This window comes from Ictidomys tridecemlineatus, chromosome 12, assembly GCF_052094955.1.
Source record: "Ictidomys tridecemlineatus isolate mIctTri1 chromosome 12, mIctTri1.hap1, whole genome shotgun sequence".
Taxonomy (NCBI): Eukaryota; Metazoa; Chordata; class Mammalia; order Rodentia; family Sciuridae; genus Ictidomys; species Ictidomys tridecemlineatus.
This window is the reverse complement of record NC_135488.1, coordinates 16,473,432-16,480,157: the sequence shown is the minus strand read 5'-3', so window position 1 is coordinate 16,480,157 and position 6,726 is coordinate 16,473,432. Positions and strand designations below refer to the sequence as shown.

The following is a 6,726-nucleotide window of genomic DNA, read 5'->3' as shown; positions in this document are numbered from 1 at the left end:
CTTCATTCTACTCCCTTGCTAACCCACATGGCTATCTTTTCTATAAGAACAGATAACACTTGAATTTTTACTATGTGCCAGGCACGATACTAAATGCTTTACAGGAATGACCTCATTTAATCCTCCCCGCAACTCTATGACATAGTTTTTATTATCATTCACAGAAGAGAAATGCTCATATGAGGAAACTGAGGCTTCTCGAGGTAAAGAAACTTTCCCAGGGTCCACAACTAATAAATAATGAGCAAGGCAATCAACCATGTTGTCTGGCTCAAATGCTTCCCTTCTTAATAGCAAAACGTATAGCCACAAGTGTCTAATGTGCATATAACTATCTACTCAGCTGGATTTTTTTTAAGCTCTTGAGGTTGTGTGTATAACATTTCCTTCATGTGCCCCATCCCCCAGAACTGGCATTGTGCCATACCCATAATCAATCAGTAGATATTGAGGGAGTGAATGAATTAATAAGTGAATAAAAATCAATGTACCATCTGCAAAACCCAAGAAAATTTCATTGATTTGGACCTCCAGATACCATGCAGAATCAGGAGGAAATGTTCCTGTTACTACGTTTGACAGTAGAAAGCAGAAAAATTGCTAACTTGCTATCCTTTGCATACAGCCCAGAGTTTGAGCGAGGGAACAGGTCTCTGTAAATAATCATGACATATTGCAGCCTTGTCCTGAGACCCCATTGTGATCAGGCCATCCATCAGAAAAATAAGGCTTCATCCAAGGCCCAGAGGGCCCTCCAGAGTGACCTTGGTAAGCAGTAGGTTGAACCCTGGAAAGAGTCAAGGAACCAAGTCAAATTTCTCACCTAGGGCCAGCTACAGAGATGCTATTCTTGGGTCCAAGAGGCAGGACTTAGTCTCCATATGGCTGGACTTAGAATTCCAATGAATTGGGTGAAGAAATAATAGTAAGTCCCAGACTCAGAAAGCCTTGACTGCCACTGGTTGAAGGAAATGAGGATGTCAAAAAAAGCCACTGTCCCCTGGTCCAGAAGGATCTTTGTTGGAGAGTTAATTAATGAAAGTTCCTAAAATCATTATCTTGGCAAACCACATGTGACCAGAGAGCCGTGTACCAGAAGGGGTAGCCAAGAACCCCTTCCCCACACAAACTTACTTTTTTATAATGAACTGTACCTTCTCAGGAAGGTGATTCCATGAGGTTGTGGACTGAGGGCACCCACGCCCCACAGGGTGTTCATTGCTCAGGAGCTGTCAGCAGAGGAAGATAGAGAGCCCAGGGGCTCCTGATGCAGTTACCATGGCAACCAACCCAGATCTGGACCGTTTTATTCACAGACAAAAAGCCAAGTTCAGTGAACACGGTAGGAAAGTGGGAGCAGCTTAGATTAGCCAGGCTATCTTTTGGCCCCAAGCAATCTGCAGGATAAGACCTTGCATTAGGCAAAAGTCTTCACTGTGACAAAGCAGAGGATTTTTTAAGAAGTTCTTGGGATCTGACTGGGCCCATTTCACTCCATGGTGTTTGTTGAAGAGAGATAACCTGTCCATACAGACTTTTATGTAGAAGTGCATATCAGTGTTATTCATAATAGTTCCAGCTGGACACAACGTGATCATGGTATATCCATGTTATGAATATTGTTTAATACTAAAAAGAACAAAACACTAACATGTGAAAATATCTGTTGAATTTTAAGAAAACTTAAAAAAATTATGCTGCAGGAAAGAGGTCAAACTCCAAAAACCAAATGTTGTCTGAATCATTTCAATGAAATTCTGTAATTTTTAAAATTAGTGGTAGGAAGAAGATCAGGGATTTCCTGGACTGGGAGTTTGGCTGACAGTGTAACTACAGAAGAGTACCAGGAAACTTTCCAGTGATGGTGTTGTTGTATCTCAAATGTAGTGGTGGTAACAAGATTGTATCAATTACAAAACTTAAACTTTACAGTTAAAATAAATGACCCAAAACTTATTATCTTAATTGCACTTAGGTTGTGAAAATATAAATTATACCCTAATAAAGTAAAAACTTCTAAAAATATATAGCCTCTTTGTGGTTATCTCATTTTCTTCTACTAATGAAGCATTCTGTGGTGTTTCTCAATTAAATATGATAAAGGATTACTTTTCTAAGCATTTTTATACTCTTATTTATTTACTAGTCATTGTGTGGCTAGAGAGTTTGGAGAGAGGTTACATTTTTCTTCTCTGTTTTATAATAAATCCTATTTACCCAATCTGTATACTCTTTTTCCTTTTCCAAGAGAATTATTTCTGCCTGTCACCAAAAGACTGAACAGATTTATAGAGTACATTTCCTGAAAGCTTTATAATGTTAAAGAAAATCAACATTTGTTTTTATTTTAAAGGATCTCTCTCATGTGCTGATCCTTAGACCAGCCTGTGAAATAGGACTGTGGTGCCTGTCATGCATGGCTGTTGAGAAGACGAATTGAAATGATCTGTGTCGGACATGACGCAGCTGTGCTATGTCCAGTGTTGTGCTCTGTTGGCTAGTGGCTTTTCTGGGCTTCTTCTATGGTTTTCTCACCACCCCAAGGACAAGGAGTGTTTTGAAATGTTTACTTGAAAAGTTTTATTTACTGTGGCTATTTTATTTTTTCTTTTATATACTATTGCTGTGTCTTTAAAATGAAAGTTCTGTTATGCAAACATGCAGATAATTTTTAACACATCATTGAGGACTCATTAGAATATTGTTTTCCTTTCAGTATTTTGCCTCTTATAATTGATAGTATTTTAATTTTTTTAGAAACGATTTCTAAGAAAGAATGTAAATAAAGGAAAGCTTCCTTTTAGAGGTTTATCTAAATATGCACAAATTCTAAGTAAAAGCCTGCATTTAAATTTAGATATGTAATTATAGAATCTTATAAAAATTACAAATTGAAAAATATTTTTGTTTTTTACCTGGAGGAGATTGTTTAAAAAATGTTATTAAGCTTCTATAAGGGAATGTTTTTTAAAGTTGGCTGCTGATTATTTTATCAGTTTTCCAATATTAATAACTCTGTGCTAGATTTGAATGAGTATTACATTTTAACTTTCTAATTCCCACTGGTGTGTCCAAGAAAATAGCTTTTCCAATCCCTCTGAACATAAACTCAATCATCATTTCCACAGTGCTTCTGCAGTATGTTTGCTTATGGTAGCAGGTAAGGGAAAACCAAACATGCTTTGAATTTAGTTTCATGTTTTCTAATGATCTGAAGTTACAAACTGCATCTCTAAGTTGACTTGTAAAAGAAACTTATTTTTTTAAAATAGGGAATATTCTCTAATAAGCAATATATTTTTGTTTCTCCTATGTGCAAAACACTCTGCTAGATGCTGTGAAGTAAGATTAACAGTTGGTACTTAGCAAGTTCTCATTATATATCAGATGCTATGCTTAATGCTACATATGGTTGATTTCATTTAAGGCTACCATAGCTCTATGAGAGAGGCCTTGTTTGTTGCACATACCCATATACACACATTTTAACATTTGAACAAACTGCTGATTTAGGAAGATGAAAGTGGTAGAGCTGGGATTCACATTCAGACCATAGAGGTTTTGTTCTTACCTCTCACAACTAACACTCCTCATCTGTATAGAATAAGCATAACAAAATGGTTGGTGGCAAAGGTTAAATTAAGTGATGTTATAAAGCCTTTGGCACCATGTAGAAGCACTTAATAATAGTAATTAGTGTGGCTATCCTTGGGGAGGGATTGCAAAGATGAAATATTGCATAAAAAGCATTTAGCACAGAGTAGAGAATTCAGAGTGTGGCATTTAGCACTCAAAGAGACATATTTTAAAATTAGACCTTGAAAATTGACTTCTTACATAGATCAGTACTTGGAAAAAAGAGCATGATCAAGATGAGGAGAAGGCAAGCTTAGTGGAATTGAGATGGGTTTAAGGACTAAGTAGTCGGCTTAGCTACATTAAGATGCACAGGAAGTTGGAAACTGGGTTTGAAAGGAATTGGAGGCACATCTTTACATATCTGGAGTGCCAAGCAAAGGAGTTTGGTTTTGTTCTTATGGAAAGTAAGTATGCTGATCTTTAACTCACTCAGTGATACAGTATTAGCTTTTTAGCATAGGTAGATTAATCTTTAGAAACTTGAGAGCGAGTGTTCCCTTGGAATATTTTATTGTTGCCATTATTATTTAGTAAATTCATGTCCCAAAATGTACTGAGATATAGTGCCTCAGAAAGTTGCTTAGAAAAATAAGTCATAGTCTTCTTTCAGATAGCTTCTCAGGATTTAAAATTTTTGTGTTGACAGATTTCAGATATTATCGTAAGTCTGTCTTTTGGTAAAGGTGGAATGTTCAGAGGAGTTTCCTGTGATGCATGATGAAAGCATCTTCTGGAAAGGGCTGGCAGTGTAGTTTGCATCCTACACCCAGAAGCAAAGTGCTATAGAATTTTCATCACATCAGTCCAGTTTTTCCAAAATCACTGCAGTGAGATCTAGATGCAAAGAGCACATCTCTCTCAAGGGTTTTGATTTACTGAGTATAATCATGCTTCCTGATATTGTATGTTAGCATATGTGTAAGAATAAATATGTTGGGCTGGGGCTGTAGCTCAGTGGTGGAGCACCTGCCTAGCATGTGTGAGGTACTAGGTTTGATCCTTAGCACTGCATAAAAAAAATAAAGGTACTGTTTCCATCTGCAACTTAAAAAAAAGAAGACATATGTCAATATAAGCTTTTATTCCATTTTTGCTTAACTCAAGCATTCATGAGGCTCTATAGTATACATTTTTTTCAAAGACACTGTTACAAACTATGTTTTGGATTAAACTCACTTTCCTTCATAAATATTGCATCCTGATTCAATCAAAATGTTTTTATTTTAGTATAATTTAAATGAAAAAGTAATAATTGTATGGTAAGTTACCAAGTGTATGATATTTGAAAGGGCAGTGGGAAATGCCATGAAACTCACCTTTTCTACTTCAATTGAAAAATAAATTAATCTACCAAATGGTATTTAACTAAGTTGGCTTGACTGGACATCACTCAAACGATGCAATGCAGGCAATCTTTCTTCTCTCCCTCTCTGCCTCTCTCCCTCCCTCCCTTCCTTTCTTCCTTTTTTCCTTCCCTCCCTCTATTCCTTCCTAGGGTGTTTTGTTACTAGCTATATTCCAGCCCTTTTAAATATCTGGGACATTTCATGAACTTGAGTGTCTCCTTGCACTGTGGCCATGTTCATCTTTTATGTCATTCTAATTTTAGTATAAGTGCTGTCAAAGTAAGCACTACATTTTTCTTTTAATAAAAACATATATAAGTCATCATTTTGAGGATGGGGAAAATAGTCAGTGGTATGAGTGTTAATATTCTTTTTCTCAGAGAAGTCATAATACATTTTCTTGCTATGCCTAGATATTAAATAAACATTTCAAACCAATTTGTTATACATCTGTTGAAACAGAAATTAAGAAGAGAAATCATAGTTAATAGTTTTGACAGGTTTGTTGTACCAAAATGGTATTTAATATGTCCTGATGTTCTATATAGAAAAATGTAGAATAGTGCTCATGATTTAATATAAAATAAAAATCTTCATAACCACCAGTTTGTATTTAATATTCCATATATCTCTAATATACTGACAAGGACATTTTCCCTGGAGAGAGTAAAGTTGATATCATACCAATTCTGATAAGAAGTTAAACTAAAAACAACAGTTGACGATGTTATTTTCATTTATATTCTCAACTTAGTTATAGAATATTTCAGGTGTTATATATTAATACATAATAAATACAGTGTGATCAGTTCCAGGATTTTACTTAAACTAGGTATAAATGACATCTTGTGACAATTTGAAATGTACAGTGGAAAATGGCCCACATTTTCCTCAGATCTTAATTAATAATCATGTTGCTCTTACAGATTGGTTGAAGAGTATTGGAGGTGAGATTCACTTGATGCTTTCATGGCCAATGAACTGAAGCATATTTTTGTAAAATCACAAGTAAATGGCAACATGAAAGATAAAGAAGTCCTGAATCCATGGAAGATTCTCTCTTGTTTGGAAATATTATTAATATGTTAGATTCCTTATGGTGCTTCTTTCTTTTAGAGTGTTTGAGTCTTACACTCCGGGTGTCCATTACAGAGTCCCTTCTCTGGTCACCCTAATGTCCTAGTTATAGAACCATGACTTCCCTTAGGCCTGAATTCCGACACCTGTAACTGACCTCAGACATTTTCTCTGGTTCACTCCTTTTCTGTGTGCATGTGCCCATGCGTGCATGCGTGCATATGTCCATGTGTTGTGTAAGTGTATGAGAAGGAAGTAGAACATGCATTCTGTTTCTTGACTTTGCTTCTTGATACTTCTTTTAACTGTTCTTAATTACTGTAACATAATATCTGGAAGAATAAGCTTCTTCTAACATTGGCTTTATTTTCTTCAAATACTGTCTCAGCTATTAATTCCCCCTCCCATGTACATTTTTAGAATTAACTTTCAAGCACCATCAAATTCCTAATGAGATATTATAGGAAATGCTCTGAAGATATAAATTAATTTTAGAGAGCATTGGCATCTTTAAAATGTTAATTTATTCTGTCCATAAGCATCTTCTCTATTTATTCAGGGATTTTAAAATATCCTTTAAGATTTTAAGTTTCCATTGAGAATTTTGTGGAGTCTTTAACAGGTTAATTCCTAGATACATTTTTTTTGCCATGCCTGAAGGATT

The 6,726-nt window shown here is 35.5% G+C and overlaps 1 non-coding gene across 1 annotated transcript; it reads right to left on the bottom strand.

Annotated features, from left to right (window-relative positions):
• Nucleotides 1–5,168: 5,168 nt before the first annotated feature.
• Nucleotides 5,169–5,272, bottom strand: LOC144369640 (U6 spliceosomal RNA). Its single transcript, XR_013429426.1, has one exon. It is a non-coding gene; the product is annotated as a U6 spliceosomal RNA (small nuclear RNA).
• Between the last annotated feature and the right edge of the window lie 1,454 nt (nt 5,273–6,726).